Source organism: Artemia franciscana, chromosome 8 (assembly GCF_032884065.1).
Source record: "Artemia franciscana chromosome 8, ASM3288406v1, whole genome shotgun sequence".
In the NCBI taxonomy this organism is placed as follows: domain Eukaryota; kingdom Metazoa; phylum Arthropoda; class Branchiopoda; order Anostraca; family Artemiidae; genus Artemia; species Artemia franciscana.
Window position 1 is genome coordinate 14,533,238 of NC_088870.1, and position 21,334 is coordinate 14,554,571.

General features: G+C 36.0%; 1 protein-coding gene across 1 annotated transcript in view; it reads left to right on the plus strand.

Annotated features, from left to right (window-relative positions):
- The first annotated feature begins 384 nt into the window (after positions 1 to 384).
- The window catches only part of LOC136030022 (solute carrier family 2, facilitated glucose transporter member 1-like), a 39,149-nt gene continuing 18,199 nt past the window's right edge, over positions 385 to 21,334 (plus strand). Inside the window, exon 1 of the mRNA XM_065708635.1 lies at positions 385 to 490. The gene's annotated coding sequence lies outside the window, so the exon portion shown is untranslated. The remainder of the gene's footprint in view (positions 491 to 21,334) is intronic.

The window sequence follows — 21,334 nt, forward strand, 5'->3', positions numbered from 1 at the left end:
GCAGTTGAACCGTTGTAACGCATAAACTTGGAGCAAAAAAAAAAAAAAATCAGGAATTTTATTGGTTCACGCAATAACGGCCGTTTTTGTGAGAACCAATGGTTTTAGTGGGAACCCTGGCTTCTACTGAACGACCTCGTTTGATTAATTCTTGATTTTGGGTTAATAAAATATATTACATTGGTCCTAACTGGATGATTTTTTTTTTCGGATGGGGGGTGAGAATGAAGAGTTACAAATTTGCGAATCTGATGTCCAAATACGGCTTCTAAGCAAAATGGCAAGAGTGTGTATATGGAGGAAGAAGAAGAGGTTTAATCTGAGTTAGTTTGAGGCTGAGGGATGGAAACCATATTATTTTGATGTAGCTAAAATAATTTTATGTTTTATGCCTTGCAGATGGAGACGTTGAGAATGGAACTGTCGTGGAGACGGAATATTTTGAAGAAGAACGGCCGGAAAACATCACGGATGACCCACCAACAGACAGGTATGGTTTTATCACTAGTGAAATTTTCCATGGTATCTTTTTATTTAACGAGTAAAAGGTTATAAATGCATGCAGAAATGATTCGGTGCAGTAATACTAAATGTATAGGCATGGGAAGGAGTGTAAATGATTCAGGTTAATTTTTCGGGGGACAAAACATACCTTTTATTATTTTTTGGGGGGAAGAAACATAGAGACGAAAATTTTGAGAAAATTTTCTTTATAATATTTAAATTAGTAAAATTTAAACACTATTGGTAAATTTGAAACAAAAGCATTGCTAAGAATTTGGGGAATCGGGGAGAAACTTGGTAAAATCATTGTCTTCCATTAGAAATGGATCAGTTGGGTCTAAGTAACTAAATAAGTTTTTACCTGTGGTAACGTAAATTATTTCTTTTTTTGTATAATGTGATTTATTTCATATATATAATATATTTACATAAAGACTCACATTGAAGAAATGTCAAAATCAAAACAAAGTTTGGGAACGTAATAAAATAGCTTGGGAATTGTAGCGAATAGTAACTTGAAGAATTTAGAAAAAAAGTAAGAAAAGAATGTATTCTGATCATGGCTGCATGCAGTAGGGGGGTTATCCGTTTTGATTCCCCCCCCCCCAAAAAAAAGTAAAAGAGTTCAAAATAGGGATGATACCTTTTTATTGAAAGTGAAATATAAAACTATTTAACTGGATATTTCGAACACAAAATATACAGTGTGAGTTTTACTGTTGATGATGAACACTGTATATGTGTTTGAAATATCCAGTTAAATAATTTTATATTTCACTGTCAATAAAAAGGTATCATCCCTATTTTGAACTGTTTTACTTTCGTCATGGAAAGGCAGTGTGGTCTTCGAAGTTATCTTCCCCCCCCCCCCCAAAAAAAAGAATAATATTGGGTATGGCCCTGATTCGAAATATGAGTTTTAAAAGGAAGGAATTATCCCCTATTTATTTGTTTTCTTATGTTCGAGCCACATCACAGTCACGTTTGTCGGTAAAAAAAAATGGCTAATTTTATAAATGGCCCGGTATTTTTCTTGATTTTGTCGTCACAGTTGTGTTTCAGAAACGAGAAATTAAAATTGTAAAACTGCTCACCGGATATTCTCTATACTCACCGAATATTCTGTATACAATAGAGCCGTCCAAGGGTAAAAGTATGTATATGCACTTCATTGTCTCGCAAATCGAGGGTCAAAGCTTGGAGTCTAAATCAAGTTTACGGCCGTCAACCATAGAGTCAACAGTTGTGCTGCAGCAAGAAACGATGCTTGAAATCAAGCTATGCTCGACATGAGTTGACCTTATTGAGGATAGATTTTTCTAAAATATTCCAACCTATTTCCCAAGGGACACAAATTTGTCTTATAAGACTCAGAGGGATTGGAACAAGGGAATATTCAGCGATTTTGTTTGGAGGGGGTATCAACAATTTGTTTGAGGGGGCATCAACAATTTTTTTTTATATACATTTTTGTTACTTTTATACAAGTCCTACAAAAATTTAAAGGGAGGATCCCCTCCTTTGGATACGGCAATGGGTTTGAATCTGCGACACTGCAGAATTCTGGTACTAGCAAAAGCGCTTGAATCCATCCTGATACAGGTAATAACATTTGAAACCCTGTTTCAAAAGTATGATTGTTTTATATAGACTTAATTTTATGTGACAATCAGCAAGATTTCATCAAGAAACACCGTATCTTCGGTGTCGTTGATATACATTAGATGTGTAGGGTAATACAATCGAAAAAAATTCAAGATCAGCATTAAGCTGATCAAAGTGAAATTCACAGTTGAACTACAATTAGGTTAAATGGTCTTTTTCAGGGGCATAACCTGGTTTCGAACCCCTTGAAATTTTTGTGCAACATAAAAAAGTAACAAAATGCATCTAGGCAAAATTTGATACTTTTTGTTAAGTTTTCTGTAAACCCCATCCTCAAATATAAATCCTAGGTACCATTATTAGGTATCATATTTTAGTTCGTAACTTTGAAAAAGCCTAGGCCTTCTCCGACCTCTGTTCAATCCTTTATTTCAATTAAATAAAAAAACAAGTTTTTTAAATGAAAATAAGGAGCAACATTAAAACTTAAATTGAACAGAAATTACTCCGTATATGAAAGGGGCTTTTCCTCCTCAACGCCCTGCTCTTTACGCTGAGGTTTCTTACTGTTTTAAAAAGTAGAGCTAAAAGAAACTGTTTAAAACAGTTTCTTACTATTTTAAAAAGTAGAGTTAAGAGAAAGAGTCAAACTTTAGCATAAAGAGCGGGACATTGAGGAGGAAAAGCCCCTTTCATATACGGAGTAATTTCTGTTCGTTTTAAGTTTTAATGTTGCTCCTTACTTTCATTTAAAAAACTTGTTTTTTTATTTAATTTCTGGACGTTTTTGAATTAATGCATGTTTTGATCTTGGTTCTCCGCACATAAATAATTAAAACAAAGTTTGCATATTAATTAATTGCAATTAATCGGAAGTAAGAGAGGAGTAAGAGAAGGAGTAAGAGAGGAGGCCTAGTTCCCGTCCAATTTTTGAATACTTAAAAGGCAACTAGAACTTTTAATTTTTTGCAAACGTTTTCATTGGTAAAAATTATACTTAACTTACGAATTAACTTACGTAACGAACTTCTATATTCGTATGTTTTAATTGCGTCTCTGAGGGCGTTCAACCCTCGTCGATACCTCGCTTTTTATACTATTAAATAAAAAAACAAGTTTTTTCAACTGAAAGTAAGGAGCGACATTAAAACTTAAAACGAACAGAAATTACTTCGTATATGAAAGGGGCTGCTCCCTCCTCAACGTCCTGCTCTTTACGCTAAAGTTTGACTCTTTCTCTCAACTCTTCTTTTTAAAACAGTAAAAAACTTTAGCGTAAAGAGCGAGGCGTTGATGAGGAAGCAGCCCCTTTGGCCCTTTTCATATATTTAAAATCAGCATTAAAACGCGATTCTTTTGATGTAGCTATTGGTATCAAAATTCTATTTTTTAGAGTTTTGTTTTCTATTGAGCCGGGTCGCTTCTTACTACAGTTCGTTACCACGAACTTTTTGACTAAAGCTTAAATGTCCCAATTCCTTAAGAATGACCTCTGAATCACAAAGGCCGTAGAATAAATAGTTGAAATTACTAAAAATACTTTAGCGTAAAGAGTGAGGTATAACGAAGAGGTAAACCCCTCATGTACGTAATAATTTTTGTTCGTTTTAAGTTTTAATGCTGTTCCTTACTTTCAGTAGAAAAAACTTCATATTTATTTTTTCACTGTTTTTTCAAATAATGCTAGAAAATACTACGCCCCCTTCATTGAAATTCTCTTCCCCCATGAGAAGTTTCTCCATGGAAATATCCTCCCACATAACCCCTCCCCTCAACTCTCCTTCCTAAACCAAAAAAAAATCCCCCTGAAAACGTCTGTACACTTCCCAGTAACCATTACTATATGTAAATACAGGTCAAAGTTTGTAACTTGCAGCCCCTCCCACGGGGACGGCAGGGGAGTAAGTCTTCCCCAAAGACATAGTTATTAGGTTTTTCGAATATGGTGAATAAAATGGCTATCTCAGAATTTTGATCCGGTGACTTTTGGAAAAAGAGCGTTGGAGGGGGGCTAAGTGCCCTCCAATTTTTTCGTTCACTTAAAAAGGGCACTAAAACTTTTAATTTTAGTCAGAATGGGCCCTCTCGCGACCACTCGGTCGATAAGATCACTCCTGGAAAAAAAAAAAAAAAACAAATAAACACGCATCCGTGATCTGTCTTCTGGCAAAAAATGCGAAATTCCACATTTTTGTAGATAGGCACTTGAAACTTCCACAACCAGGTTCTCTGATACGCTGAATCTGATGGTGTGATTTTCGTTAAGATTGTATGACTTTTAGGGGGTGTTTCCCCCTTTTTTCTTAAATGAGGCAAATTTTCTCAGGCTTGTAACTTTTGATAAGTATAATTGATCTTGACGAAATTTATATATTTAAAATCAGCATCAAAATGCGATTCTTTTGATGTAACTATTGGTATCAAAATTCCATTTTTTAGAGTTTCGGTTACTATTGAGCCGGGTCGCTCCTTGCTACAGTTCGGTACCACGAACTGTTGGATTTTTGGACATTTTCGTGTATAATTTACTGGTCGAGGTGGACACTCATGTTCTTTAATATTTTTCTTAACATTTGACATCTGACGATCGATGTGTCTTTGTGACTCTAGTCTAAGCCTTGACATTAATATATTTGATAAAAGATAAGAATTAGAACATATCCTTGTATTTTCTTTATTATGACTTCCATTATTCTTAATTTTTTTTTCTGTGTAAAATTCATAAACTTGATGGTTACCTAATTCCAGCTCGCTATTTTGGATATAAATTTGTTCATGAAAATCTTGCTAATACCCAAGGCTTTATCCAGGAAGTTTCCCCCCGAAATATTTTTTTCCAAATCGTAAAACGTAACAAAAATGAATATAAAAAAAAAATTATGCGTTTTTTTTACAACCCCCCCCAAAAAAAACCTTGATAAGACCCTGCTAATACCATTCAATTTTCTATTCTTTTTATTGTCATATTTATGTCCCAATAGTGGCAAGATGGGTATATGTGTACTTTTAACTTCGGACAACCAAATAATTATTTTCTATGTAAAGTTTGTATTCTTAGACTAAATCGGCATATTGGCTAATTCTTTGATTATTTGTTTTTTTTTGGCGTTTTGTGTTGCCAGGTATATCATGAATGCCTGATGTGTAGTAAGTACTCCACGTACAAAAAAAAAAACAAAAAAAAGAAAGAAAAAAAAAACAGAAAACAGAAAAAAATGATAAAACTAAAAGCTAAACTATTGCCGAAGTTAATTTTCAGTCATTTATCTATGACAACAAATCAGATGTTTCGGCAACCATCTTCTAATGATAGCCAAAAAGATTTAATTATGAAATAGCGATGACTATTGACTAGTTGACGATGACTAGATGGCTATTTGGACCCCAGTCACTTTTGACTTTAAGAAAGTTACTACAACTTTCAGTTTTCAATCAGATGTCTCCGCATATTGATTTTCACACGTACATGATGCAAGGGTTTTACACCATTATGTTTTATGTTAACAAAGATCACCTTACATGACATATCATGGGAGAAACAAAACTGCTCTCTAGTTGTTAGATCTGTTAGATTGTTGTCAGGTTCTTACGTTGTAAAGGCTGTCTTCACATAGTTGTAAGAATGGATTTCACAGTCACAGAAACGATTACAGTGAAGTTTACATAAAAATGGTTACATGTTTTATATTAACAGGGATCATCTTGGAGGGTATATCATGGGAGAAACAAAACTGTCCTCTGGTTATTAGATTTGTTAAACTGTTAATAGATTCATAGGTTGTTTGACTGTCTTCGCATTGCTTTAAGAACAGATTTCACAGTCACGCATACGATTGCAGTGAAGTTCACAAAAATAAATACAAAAAAGAATTAAATATTAAAAGAATGAAAAACATCCACGGCACGTAATTAACAAGGATAATGAGACGAATATCCATCTAATCGTTGATGGGGGTTAAATATTTTGTTTAATTTGACTAAATTCAGTCGCCAAAGTTATTGGCGATCTAAGTAGCCTCTACGACTACTTAGAAACAAATACCCAGTTTAACGGTTTTAATTACGACCACAATCCTTGGCATTCAGATGCTATTGTCAAAAAAGATTATGTTTCTGACAAAATCCCTGCTAGAATCAGTATGAGAGCATCCATTATATATATATATATATATATATATATATATATATATATATATATATATATATATATATATATATATATATATATATATATAGTGACATATATCGAGTACCGTATTTGCTGGAACATTGTCATTGCTTTTCCGGGACTATTTTAGCTCTGGAGCCCTTCTGTACGCATGGAAATCCACCTTTGTCATTCCTATGCCCAAACGGATGGCGTTTTCACGAGTGAGGGCTCACGTAGGTGTATTAGTCTCTCCAGTATTAAGAAAGTTAGCACAATTGTTCCCAAATATGTACTTTTTCAGAACCTGAAGTCAAATGACTATTTAGGCGACCACCAATTTGGATTTCACCGGAAACTTTTTATGCTTTGCTCCTTAATAGCCAAGTCCCAGTAGTGGATTCAGATTCAGCGTGTCTGAGAACCTTACTGCAGAAGTTTCAAGGTCCCATCTGCAAAAATGTAGAATTTTGTATTTTTTGCAAAAAGAATGATCACGGATGTGTGTTTATTTGTTTGTTTCTCAGGGGTGATTACATCAAACCAATAGTCCTAGAATATCGGAAAATGACTTATTTGAATAGAAATTAAAAGTTCTAGTGCTCTTTTCAAGCGGCCAAAAAGATTGGAGGAAAACTAGCCCCCTCCCACCCCTTTTTTTCTCAAAATCGTCCGATCAAAATTTTAAAATAGCCATTTTGTTCAGCATAGTTGAAAGGTCGAATAGCAATGCTTTTTGAAATAACATGACCCCCCGCCAAAGTCCTTGGGAAAGTTTTTTAAGTTATAAATTTTGTTTATTGCTTACGTATAGATTTGATATTGGGAAATTTGTATACATTTTTCAGTTGGGTGGTGGTGAATTTTCTGCTTGGGACATTTTTAATGGTGAGGGAAGTTTCCAAGGAAAATTTTGCACCGGGTGAGAATTCCTGAACTTGTCAGAATTCCTGTACGAATTTCTTTTTATAAGTTTTGATTTCACTTTGCTGACTCAATTTTATAGCTGGAGATATTAAGGAAAAATGTCCGGAAATAAATTTTATCCGGTTTGGAGTTGTCTAGAGTTTGTTTCCGCAGGAGGGGGGATTTTTCACGGGAGAAATCCTCCAGAGGGAATTTCCTGCGAGAACAACCTTCTAATGGGGGGGGGAGATTTCTTAGAAAATTGTTCTACAGGAGAGGGGATTCCTGGCAAGATTTTAAAAACAATCTTTTTGAATGAAAGTGTACTAAGAATAAATTTTCACCTAGAACCGTCCACAAGAAATTTTTCTCTGGGAATGTTTAGCTAGAATCAAATTATCTGAGATGAATTTTCATCGCGTGGCATGGGGGGGGGGTGTATTTTACGTGGGAATAACTTTTCATGGAGGGATTGTCCTTAGGGAGAACGAATTCTCAGCTGAAAGTAAGGAGAAACATCAAAACTTAAAACGAACAGGAATTATTGCTTATATGAAGGGGGCTACCTTCTCCTCAATACCTTGATCTTTACGCTAAAGTTTTACTTTTTGGCCCAGCTCTTTAAGAACGACCACTGAAACACACGGGCCTTTTAATTAGAATAATAATCTTTTTTTAATGTTCTAAAAATAACTTTAGTGTGAAGAGCGAGGTATCAAGGAGAGGGCAACCCCCTCATGAAAGTACTAATTTCTATTCGTTAAAGTTTTGATGTTGCTCCTTACTTTCAGTAAAAACACTCATTTTAATGTAATAAAAATGAAATTACGGCATTTTTGTTAAGAGTTGAAAATAAATGTATTTAGTTTCTATGTAAAAATTGACAAACGCCCATTTTCGTCTTTGATTGCTTTGGTTAATATGATTTATGCTAGAAAACGAGCAGTTTTCTGCTAGCAAAATAAAAAGAAATTGGCCAGGAACAGCTTGGTTTTATTACTCATAAGAAATGGCATGGCGGGATAATTATGCAAATTGCGAATTGTTTTATTGTGACATAATCCAAATACACTTTAAGGCTTTCTTTCAAAAAAGCAACCATGAAGAAAAGAAAATCAAAGCCATGCGCGTGCTTCTTGAAAGGAGTGAATATATTTTTCTAGGGGGAGGATCTGGGCTGCCTTATTGACATTTTTTGTCTTTTTACCCCTGTAGTTAGTGTAACTTTCGATTTTTTAGGCGTGGGGGGGCTACAGGAAAAGTGCTACAGGATACTCCCTAGTTACGCGCAGACAAAGTCACCCACAGTTCATCCACGGAGGTGGCTTTTTATTTTGTATTGAGGTTCATCGTTTGAGGTTCATTTCGTTTTACGGACTTTAATCCATTTTTAAGCACGAAGGACAGTGACAGGGAGGTGGGGTGCCAGGGAGGAATGGTGGTGGGATAGTAGGGAGGAAGGAAGGTTCTCAACGTAAGGTAAAGAGCCATATTAAGGCCCAAAAAAGAGCAAAAAACTAAGTCGTATGATTATTATATCCAGCGCAACAGTGCTGTCTAAGTATAGTGTAATGTGGACAATTCATTTTTTTTTTATTTACTTTTTTTGGGTTTGTTTTAGACTAGGGCACTTCGTATCGAAGAAGTTGCCATAGAAATTTCAAAAAGTTCTCGTTTGATTGGAATTTGAAAGGGCTAGTACCTTTTTAATAGTAGAAAGTGATTTTAGGCCAACTAACCCCCCTTCCACGCCCACCATTTCCCAAACACATCTAATCGAAATTTTGAGATTGCTATTGTGTTCAACTTAGTTGAAGGGTCCGGGAATTATGTCTTTGAGAATAACACGCTCCCTCCACAGCCAGCAGGGCAAGGGTTTTCAGTTATGCCCTGGGGGCATATGCGGTTTATATAGAAAGGGTGATCGTATAAACTACAGAGGGGGCTCATTGGACTGGTAATCAGAAGTTCTAATGCCATTTATAAGATTTAGAGGGATTGGAGGGGGGATACCCTCCACACCTATTTTTCCAAAATACATCTGATAGAAATTTTGAGATGACCATTTGTTGTAGTAAAAACTTCGAAAAAGGTTCATTTGATTGGAAATTGAAGGGGCTAGTGACTCTTTTAATATTTGAAAGTGATTGTAGGGAAACTAACCTCCTTCCCACGTCCAAACGCATCCCAAACACATCCAATCAAAATTTTGAGATAGCCATTTTTTTCAGCGTAGTCCAAAAATATGCCTTTGGGGATGACGACCTTCCCACAGACCTCAGGGCAAGGATTGTAAGTTATGCCCTGGGCATATAATGTTGTTTAAAGAAAGGGTGGTCATGTAAACTTCGAAGGGGGCTTATTGGATTGGTAATCAAAAGTTTTAGTACCCTCTTTAAGATTCAAAGTGATTGGAGGGTAAATACCCCCCCACACACACACCTTATATTTTTCCAAAATGCATATGATGGAAATTTCTTAATGACCATTTGTTGTCGTAGACAGTCCAAAAAAGGCTCATGTGATTGGAAACAGAAAGGGCCTTTTTTAAAAGTCAAAACTGCTTGAAGGGCAAGTTACCCCCACCGCCCATCAATTCTCAAAACACTTCTAATTAAAATTTTGAGATTGCCATTTTTTCAGCGTAGTTGAAAAGTCTGGAAACTATGTCCATGCACAAGGTTCTTAAGTTATGCCCCAAGGGCATATAAGATTTTTGTGGAAAGGGTGGTCGTATAATCTCCAGAGGGGTCTATTGGACTGGAATAATCAGATGTTCTAATTTCCTATTTAAGAGTAAAAGCGATCAGTGGCAGCCCCCCACCCTACGTCTTATGTACCACAAATGCATCCGATAAAAATTTTCAGATAGCCATTTATTCAAAAATAGTCCAAAGAGCCTATAATAAGGCCTTTGGGGTGGACAGAATCCCCTGGAGTCTGGGGGTAAGGGTTGTAAGTTAAGCCCCAGGGACATTTAAAATGTTTGTGGAAGAGGTGGTTCTGTGAACTTTGGGAGAGGCTCATTTGATTTGAAATGTATAGTTCTAGTTCCCCTTTAAGAGTGCAACGATTTAGATGATATGTTATCACTTTCTGTTTCCTTTTTTTTTAATATTCTGTTTGTTAAGTTTTAATATGTAATCGCAATCTTTCTAGCTCTCTCAGTGTTGTAATTTTCCGATTTTTTTTTCAGTTTTCTGATTTTTTTTTCTTTCTTTTTGTTACCTAAAAGCACGGTTTTGACTTTGACCAATGATGGTTTAAATTACATTCTACTATTGATCAATGAGAATATACCAATGAAAAGTTCACACATTGTGCAAACAATGCAAACAATATCACTGTCTAATTTTAATATCCAACTTAAACACCCAACGAAACCGCCAGCGAAACACGTACCGCCACCTAAAAAGGAATTGCTGAAAAGTTAATTTTTTGATTGGGAAAATTATGTCACTTTCTTATCATGAAGTGCACTTACATCTTTGGATGATTTGTAGCACTTTTCGAACCCAATTTATAGTAGACACAAGCTGACATGTCAAATTCCTATAGTTACGGTCGATCTCACGGTGAATTATTCCATCGACAGCCATGACGACGAAAGCCACCAATTGGTCAAAATCAGCTTTGATCATATCAGATTGACCACTGAGATTTAATCTAGCAGCCACGCCATTTTTCCATCCTGGGTCTTGAATCAGAGTTACTTTGAAACAAAGGTATCCTGTGGCCTAAAGTTGGCATGTCTGGGCGACGACAGACACCCCCATCTGATCAGGAAGACTCATTCTTAGACTGTGACTCAAGCAAGACCAGTTGTCCAGGAGTTCTATTAGGATTACCAGGAGTTTGATCAGGATTTTGTCATCAAAGAAGATTTTAACTGACATCATCTTTGCCTCTCAGATTTTGCCAGATTTGCCTCTCACTCACTCAGATCATTTGTCTCGGCTTTTTCTACAATTAGCCATGGCTTGATGCTCACAACTAGGCTGCTTGATTTCAATTCAAAATGGTTTACAAAATAGTTAAAAATGGCTAGCTAAAAATGAAGAAGACCAAGACAAAAATGTCCACAAATATCTGTTAGCTTACAGCTTGTAGGCTAGCTAAAAAGGAAGAAGAAGAAGGTGTTCATAAATATTTGAAATACTGCATTCTAGCCTATCCCCCAGCCCATAGGCTATCCAAAAAAGAATAAAAATATAGTTCCTAAGAATATCTGATGGGCTACAGGACCGGCTAGCCGGCTCTACACAGGCTAGCTAAGAAGGAAGAAAAAGAAAAATGTATGCAAATATATCTAATTTGTTGCAGGCCAGGTTATCTAGCAGCACACAAGCTAGCGAAAAAGGAAGAAGAAGAAAAAAGCGTCCACAAATATATGATGTGTACAACATGCTAGGTTAGCAGGCTGTCCATAAGGTAGCTAAAAAAGAAGAAAAAGGAAAATATGTCCGAAAATATCTTATTTGCTCTAGGTTAAGTTAGCTGCCTGACACAAGCTAGCTAAGAAGAAAGAAGAAGAACAAATCTTCCACAAATATTGGATGTGGTACAAGCTAGGTTAGCCGACTGCACATAGGCTAGCTGAAATAGAAGAAGAAAAAAAGTGTCCTCAAATATGCTTCCAGTGTCCTTTGACTAAGGCTGGTCTTTTATTTTTGACCTACCATAAAAAAAAGCAAAAAGGGAGATTAAGAAAATACAAAAATATATTTCTAATTGGGCTTATTATACTGTACAATTACTTCTACAACCTACAACTAACAATATAATGTAGCCACAAGTCACCTGAGGCAAAAACAACACCGGATGCACCTGCCCCACCCCAATCTGTCCAAAGCTTTCTCTCTTTAATAATTCCTATGAAGTTTCTATTTTCTTTAAATGCTTCCTCATCGCCTCTTCTCTATAAAACGTAAACTTGCCTATAATATTTCAAGGCATACCTAGAAAATTACCCAGACAGTGAAGCAACCGGCGAAACGGTGGCGGCTTTAAACGAGTAAATTGAAATCGTGGTAATGGTACTGCTTTTTAACTAGCAAAAATAGGACCAGTCTTCGTTTCTTGCGTACAGTTATTCTATGGTTCATTTCAAAGAGTGTGGATGACTTCTGAGAGTGTAAACTAGTAACGTCAATTGGGAGGAGGGCCCATCGCCTTCTTAATTTTTGTTCCCCCCTGGAATTTTCAAAATATCCTTTTTGGGGGTATTTTCATTGAACAAAAACTTTTTCTTTGTATTTTTATTGAAAAAAAAATGGAAAAAAGACAACTTTGCTCACCCTAGGTACTGGAAAATTCTTTACTTTCCCTTAAATTTCCGTAAACTGAAGCCATTGTTGTAGACCTGTGCTAGTCTCATAAAAAAATTCACCACCGTCATCTAGCGTGCAGGGTTTCGGGTGTTTTTCCAAGCTTTGCATTTTTTTTTTTCATTTTTTTTAGAAACTGAGATAAATACTACAGCAAGATTGCCACTTACTGTTAAATTAATAGTGCCAGCTACACTAATTTTGCTTTATTATTAAATTGAAAGGGTGCCAAGAAATATACAAGCCTAGAGGGTGTCGGTAATTTTTAGTTTCGACACTAGCGCCAGCCCTCTTATAGATTACCCATACTCTTTGGTTCATACAATGGGCTTATGAAGTACCTGGGTAGTGCTCAATGGTTTTGATTTTTATTTTTATTTGAGACGAACTCATTTCCTCTAAATCTTTTTAATGCTCTTTGCCTATGCTGATTTGTCACCTTCAGACGCCTCAGAATACTATTAACACCAACTAATGCCGTGTCAAGTGATTGTTTCAGTTCAGGCGGTAAACATCTTAGTAAAGAGATTTGTTACACAAAATACGGTGATTAGAGTGCTTAAGACAAATATATACAAATCTAAGTCCCATAATTTAAATAAGTAAAATCTCTAAACAACCAAATTTGGTAAACAATATTAATTTGTCATTTAATATTATATAATTTAATGTAAATACAAATTTAGTAAATGAATTAGCAAAACTGATAAAAAGTAGTTTAGATTTTGCTGTGAAAGATGCTTAAAAAGTGACGACTTTAAGTTATACTTCAAAGAAAGTAACCAGTTTTCCCTCTGTGTCAAGGAGGGGTGGGGGCTAATTTTCGAAGCTCAGTTTTTTTTTTCGTTAAATGCCAGATTTGTATACGTTTTTATTTTCTCGTCCTTATTTCAGGAATATGAAACCAAATCCTTATAGTAGGCCAGACTACTCAAATAGTTGCAATCTACGTCTATAATTTGTCCATGAGATTGTCTGGATCTCATGGATTCTCCCCTCCCCCTTCCCAAAGAACTGTTTTAATTAATTGAAAATTGATATTGGCCCCTGAGAATTTGGAATTTGCAAAATCTGGTTGTTGAGCGTTCCATTTGAGTATACAGGAGGTTGAAGCAAACCTCGGGGATTGCAGCAAACAAGAAATTTATCTCTTCTTGAACATGCAACATATAACTGTCCATGGGAAAAACAATCTGTATTCAGATCTATACCTCATTATTCTAATGATTGCCCTTGAACTATTTTGATGGTGATTGCTAATCAAACATTCCCTGTGTCCACGTCGTCATTTATATATCCCCCTGTGCCCCCCGGCGTCCCCGTTGTTGTTGTTTCCCTGTGTCCCGGTCGTCATTTGTGTCCCGGTGTCCCAGTCTGTAATTTCTTTTTGAGTGTCGCGGTCGTCATTTATATTCCCTGTGTCCCGGTGTACCGGTCGTCATTTTTGTCCCGGTCGTCATTTGTGTTCCGGTGTCCCGTTCTGTAATTTCTCTTTGAGTGTCCTGGTCGTCATTTATATTCCCTGTGTCCCGGTCGTCATTTCTGTCCCGGTGCTTTGTTGATGGTGATTGCTAATCGAACATTCCTTGTGTCCCGGTCGCTTTCTCTTTGAGTGTCCCGGTCGTCATTTATATTCCCTACTAGCAGTTGGGGTGGCGCTTCGCGCCACCCTAACACCTAGTTGGTGGGTGAGCTTCGAGCCCCCCAAGCCCCCCTGCGCGCACAAGTCTTTACGCGCCATATTATTTACGCGCCATTGTAGTTGTCCCTGTGTCCCATCTGTGAATATAGATATATATATATATATTTTTTTAACTACGTAAAACTTGCGAACGTAAAACATTCTTGGCTGTCCTATTGTCTGTGCATATAATTTATTATAATTTATTGTCAGGTTTACCGGCTCTTGAACATGCAACATATAATTGTCCATGGGAAAAACAATCTGTATTCAGATATGTACCTCATTATTCTAATGATTGCCCTTGAGCTTTAATGATGGTGATTGCTAATCGAACATTCCCTGTGTCCCTGTCGTCATTTATATATCCCCCTGTGCCCCCCGGTGTCCCCGTTGTTGTTGTTTCCCTGTGTCCCGGTCGTCATTTGTGTCCCGGTGTCCCAGTCTGTAATTTCTCTTTGAGTGTCGCGGTCGTCATTTATATTCCCTGTGTCCCGGTGTCCCGGTCGTCATTTTGTCCAAGTCGTCATTTGTGTTCCGGTGTCCCGGTCTGTCGTCATTTATATTCCCTGTGTCCCGGTCGTCATTTGTGTCCCGGTTCCTTGTTGATGGTGATTGCTAATCGAACATTTCTTGTGTCCCGGTCGCTTTTTCTTTGAGTGTCCCGGTCGTCATTTATATTCCCTATGTCCCGGTGTCCCGGTCGTCATTTGTGTCCCGATGTCCCGGTGTGTATTTTCGTCAATCAACAAACATGACGTCAGTCAACACACAAACATGACGTCACTCGACACACAGACAACTTATTTCTATATATATAGATGTCCCGGTGTCCCGGTCGTCATTTGTGTCCCGATTTCCCGGTGTGTAATTTCGTCAATCAACAAACATCACGTCACTCGACACAAACACACACACACACACAAACACACACACACACACACACACACACAACTTATTTTTATATATATAGAAGATATATATCTATATATATAAAATTATGTTGTCTGTCTGTGGATCTGTGGATTAGGTGACGTCATGTTTCTGTGTCGGCTGACGTCATGAAATTAGTTGTCGTCATTTTTGTTATGACGATGCTTAGTATATTATAAAACACATTAATTTGGTTAATAATATACCATTTAAAACACCAAAATGAACATGCTGGAGTAGTCACTCGGTGAGAGAGGGTGTCAGAACGGAGAATGAAGGTCCCAGGTTCAAATCCTGGTTAGGCTAAAAAAGGTAAAAAACTAAAAACTAAAAAAAAAACTGAAAAAACTAAAAAAGGCAAAAACTACAAAAAAAAACTAAAAACTAATAAAAAAAATAAAAAAGCTAAAAAACTAAAAAAACCTAAAAAACTAAAAAAAGGTAAAAAACTAAAAAAACTAAAAACTAAAAAATAAACTAAAAAAAGGAAAAAACTGAAAAATAAGCTAAAATAAAGGTAAAAACCAATAAAAAACTAAAAAGAAAAAAAGGAAAAAACTAAAAAAAATTTTCATCTAAAAAACTAAAAAAAACTAAAAAAGGTAAAAACTAAAAGAACTAAAAAAGAAAAAAATAAATGACGACACTCAAAGAGAAAGCGACCAGGACAAAAGGAATGTTCGATTAGCAATCAACAAAGCACCGGGACACAGGGAGTATAAATGACGACCAGGACATAAGTAAAAAAAAAACTAACAAAACTAAAAAGAAGGTAAAAACTACAAAAAAACTAAAAAGAAAAAAAACTAAAAACTAATAAAAAAACTAAAAAATCTAAAAATCTAAATAAACTAAACAAGAAAAAAAAAGGAAAAAAATAAAGGAGAAAAACAAAACTAAAAAACGAATGTATATACAGACCGGGACACCGGGATACAAATGACGACCGGGACACAGGGAATATAAATGACGACCGGGACACAGGGACACAACTACAACGGGGACGCTGGGGGGCACAGGGGGATATAAATGACGACCGGGACACCGGGACAGGGAATGGTCGATTAGCAATCACCATCAACAAAGCTCAAGGGCAATCATTAGAATCATGAGGTATAGATCTGAATACGGATTGTTTTCCCATGGACCATTATATGTTGCATGTTCAAGAGTCGGTAAACCTGACAATCTATTTATATGCACAGACAATGGGACAGCAAAGAATGTTGTATATTCGCAAGTTTTACGTAGTTAAAAACACATGTATATATATATATATATATATATATATATATATATATATATATATATATATATATATATATATATATATATATCTATCTGTATTCACAAGTGGGACATAGGGACACAACTACAATGGCGCGTAACGACTTACGCGCGCGGGGGGGCTTGGGGGGGGCGCGAAGCGCCCCCACCAACTAGGTGTTGGGGTGGCGCGAAGCGCCACCCCAACAGCTAGTATATATATATATATATATATATATATATAAATATATATATATATATATATATATATATATATATATATATATATATATATATATATATATATATATATATATATATATATATATATATCTATATATATATATGTTGTCGTGAAATGTCCGAAATATTGTGAATGAAAACTAAAAAGAAAAAAAACTAAAAACTAATAAAAAAAAATAAAAAAAAATAAAAACTGAAAAAGAAAAAAAAACTAAAAAAAGGAAAAAACAACTGAAAAATTAAAGGAGAAAAAGAAAACTAAAAGCCGGGACACAGGGAATATAAATGACGACCGGGACACTCAAAGAGAAATTACAGATTGGGACACTGGGACACAAATAACGACCGGGAGATATAAATGACGACCGGGACACTCAAAGATAAGTTACAGACCGGGACACCGGGAGGCAAATGACGACCGGGACACAGGGAATATAAATGACGAACTGGACGCTCAAAGAGAAATTACAGACTGGGACACTGGGACACAAATGACGACCGGGATGCTGGGAATATAAATGACGACCGGGACACAGGGAATGTTCGATTAGCAATCACCATCAACAAAGTTCAAGGGCAATCATTAGAATAATGAGGTATAGATCTGAATACGGATTGTTTTTCCCATGGACAATTTTAAGTTGCATGTTCAAGAGGCCTTTAAAAGAGTGGAGGATAGGCATACTAGTAAAATACTAAGTCACATACAATAAACCAAAAAAAAAAGTAATAAAAATTATAAAAATAAGAAAGAGAGAGGGTAGGTAGAACAGGCACGTACGCAGGATATTTTTTCAGGGGGGCAAAACCTTCAAAACAGCAGATATAAATTAACACTTTTTGATTTAGTAACTAAATAAATGCAAAAAGCACGTATATCAGAAAATACAGATTAACTTTAATCTGTAGTATTGTAGCAGATGGGGGGGGGGAAGAAGACTGAAGCCTCAAAAGTACGTTTTAGGTTCAGATTGTGTTGATAGCGAATTTGGAACCAGTGATTAATCTATTATATCCCACTGAAAGGGAAATTTTAGGGTTAACAGTGCAATATGGGTTCTTGGGAGGGGGGGGGGGGGGGCAGATAGTTCTTTTATTGCGAAAACATTGATTTTAGTGAAAATTGATAGTTTCCAAAATTGATCCATTAAAAGCTGTACTTTATCCTGAAAAGGAGGGATAAACGCCCTAATATCAAGGATAATTCTATTTTGCTGTGGAAAGCAAACTCTCTTTACGGAAAAAAAACAACAGTGCAATCGCTAATTACTTCAAAGAGGGTAAAAAGTTAGACAGAAAATGGGTTAATAATTAGGCAGTGACTTGACCGGATAATTGCATGCTATAAAATCCCAAAAAAAGACTTCACACATATATTTAGATTTTTAATAAATGTTTTACTTTTGCCAGAAATGCTAAGAAACCGTGGGGAAATTAAATATTTCACAATTTCTTTTTAGGGGGGTCGGGCCCAAAGCCCCCCCCCCCCTGCGTACGTGCCAGAGGAAGAGAGAAAATTGTTTCAGAAAAATTTAGATATATAATTTGTGTATTAGGGATAACTGCTGCTTGTTTCTAACTGAATGACATGCTTTTAACTGAATGTTCACCGGTGAACACTAACAATATTTCGGAAATTCACGGTAATATGATTTCACGGATGACATAATTTCTTTAATTCAATGAAATGATTTCAACATTCGTATGCAAAGTCACGTACTAAAAAGTGTGACTCCAGCAAATACTTACATTTTGTGTTTATAGTTGAATATTCAATGTGGTGAATTATGATTTCTTGGAAATAAAAATGAATCATGATTTTTTGGAAATATTAGAATTGAATAAGAAGAAAACGGTAATTGTAGTTTCTAGGAAAGGTGGAAGATTAAGTAATGGTTATCAATTTAGATATTAAAGGTTATTTTATAGAGATTGAAAACGAACTCGTGACTAAACTCCTTCCAGTTACGCATTACGGATGTGAGCTGTGGGGTTTTAGAGAAAGTGAGGAGTTGAAGAGAATACAAAGGAATTATTTTAAGAAAGATTTTCGGGTTCATAAATCTACTCACAGTGTTGTACTGGAGGGGGATTTGGGACTAAGCAGGTTAAGAAAAGATAGGTTAATGAGAATGGTGAAGTTTTGAATAACAATTTCGAAAAGTAAAAACAGGCTAGCGAAAGAAGCATATTTTTGGTTGTCAGAGGATAAGATAGAGGTGAGGTAGCCGCAGGAAATTAAGAAAATTTTAGATGACGCAGGATATTCGTATTTTTAGAATAAAGGTAAAGGATTGAATTTGGCTCCAGTGGTTGACAAGGTTACAAGGTTACAAGATTACACGAGCAAGGAATACAGCAGTGGGAGGCTTGGAAGGAGGCTTCGAGATCTTCAAGTCTGTACAGTAAGGTGAAAGACACGTGGGGGAAAAAGTTTATTTTAATTTGGGGTCGAAGGGGGAGAAATAAAACGGATTCTGAACTTAAGGGGAGGGTCGATTGATTTTAGGGAAAGAGACAGGATATTTAAAGGTTATATTCTTAAACCTGTCCCTTGTCCGATGTGTGGGGAAGATGATGGAGATAATTTTCCTTTTCTGGGAAATTGTAAGGAATTGGCGGCTCTGAGAAATAAATGTTTTTCCTTAGTGTTGACAGATAGAGAGTGTGTGGAAGGGCTTGCAGGATCACGAGTTAAACTGACATTAAGAAATCTGGCTAAGTATGTTGAAAGATGTATCTATTTATAAATAGTTTAGTGAAGTTTCACATATAAGTTTTTTCTTTTGAATTTATTTGCGTTTTTCTTATTGGTTTTATTATTTATTTTCTTTTTTTTCTTTTTGGTTTTTTTTTCTGTATTTTTTTTCCTATGGCCCAATGGCTTTTTTGGAAATATATACAAAATATTAGAAATAATATATGAGAAACCCTTAACTTAAACGGAAAATCTAAGTCATCACACTTTTCGGACAGGGAACATAAAAGCAGCATACTATTTCTCTTAGGTGCTATTAAAATTCCTATGCATAAGGTTGCATACAAGGATAAATTGTCTACCAGTAAGTTAATCTGATAAGAGTAACCAGCTTTGACATTACCCTAGTTTCTATAAGAAGCAAATTACATAGTAGGACGATGCTATTTAGACTTGGAGATGCTGTAGAAGTATTGAGAAAAGAGCAGTATGGTTCTCGGAAGGGAAGGGGCTGTGTTTACCGAATTTTCACACTTAGATTAATAATTGAAAAGTGCCTAAGTCATTAGCAACCTTTCGGTCCTCAGTTTTACGTATTATGAGCAAGCATTTGCTTATGCTGATACAAGAGCATTAGTGATAGTCCTATCTTATATTGTATACCAGAAAAATACATTAAAGTGATTAGTCCTATGTACGAGAATAATATTGCTGCGGTTAAGCTAATGAAGTTAGTAGCTAGTTCCGTGTTAAATCAGGAGTTAAGTATGGTTGCGCCCTCCTCCCATCAATATGGATCATTTTGATGAACTTTGTTTCTAAGGTGCACAGCAAAGGCAATGGGAAAACATAGTAGTGATTCAGAAATAAAACTCACCTAGACTTAGAATACGCTGATGACTTAATTATCCTAGATGAAAATATTACCAAAATGAATGAATTCTTACAGGTTTTGCAAGTTCAGGATGCAAGAACAGGTTTGAAACTTAAAGGTAATTCGACTAATGGTAAGTCGTTAAGACAAGAAGGAAAAAGTGAAGGTGAAGAAGTTAATTTGGATGATAGTGAAGAGGTGAAAACATCGATGAAGTGGACAACTTCACTTACCTAGGTAGAACTAGTAAAGAAGGTGGATGGGGTGAAGATGTTAAAAGTCGAATAGCCAAATCCAGGGTTTTTTTTTCAGGTGAAAAGTTAAATTTGAAGAATAAGAAAATAATTATGCGAACAAAGATTAAAGCATATGAAGAATTGAAAGAGTATTGAAAGATTAGAATGATGAAAGTCGTCAAGTATGGTTCGGAAGCGTGGGTGCTCCGAAAAACAGCGGAGGGTTTTTAGATTTTTTCCAGAGAACATGCCTACGGATCGTTTTGAGAAACCTACTGACCTACCGTATCTCAAACAGTAATCTGTGCGAAGAACGTGGTACAATCCCGCTTTCTAGCTCTATCAAACAGTTCGTGGTAACGAACTGTAGTAAGGAGCGACCCGGCTCAATAGTAACCAAAACTCTAAAAAATAGAATTTTGATACCAATAGCTATATCAAAAGAATCGCATTTTAATGCTGGTTTTAAATATATAAGTTTCATCAAGTTTAGTCTTACCCATCAAAAGTTACGAGCCTGAGAAAATTTGCGTTATTTTAGAAAATAGGGGGAAACACCCCCTAAAAGTCATAGAATCTTAACGAAAATCACACCATCAGATTCAGCGTATCAGAGAACCCTACTGTAGAAGTTTCAAGCTCCTATCTACAAAAATGTGGAATTTTGTATTTTTTGTCAGAAGGCAGATCACGGATGCGTGTTTATTTGTTTTTTTTGTTTTTTTTTTCCCAGGGGTGATCGTATCGACCCAGTTGTCCTAGAACGTTGCAAGAGGGCTCATTCTAACGGAAATGAAAAGTTCTAGTGCCCTTTTTAAGTGACCAAAAAAATTGGAGGGCACCTAGGCCCCCTCCCACGCTAATTATTTTCCCAAAGTCAACGGACCAAATTTCTGAGATAGCCATTTTATTCA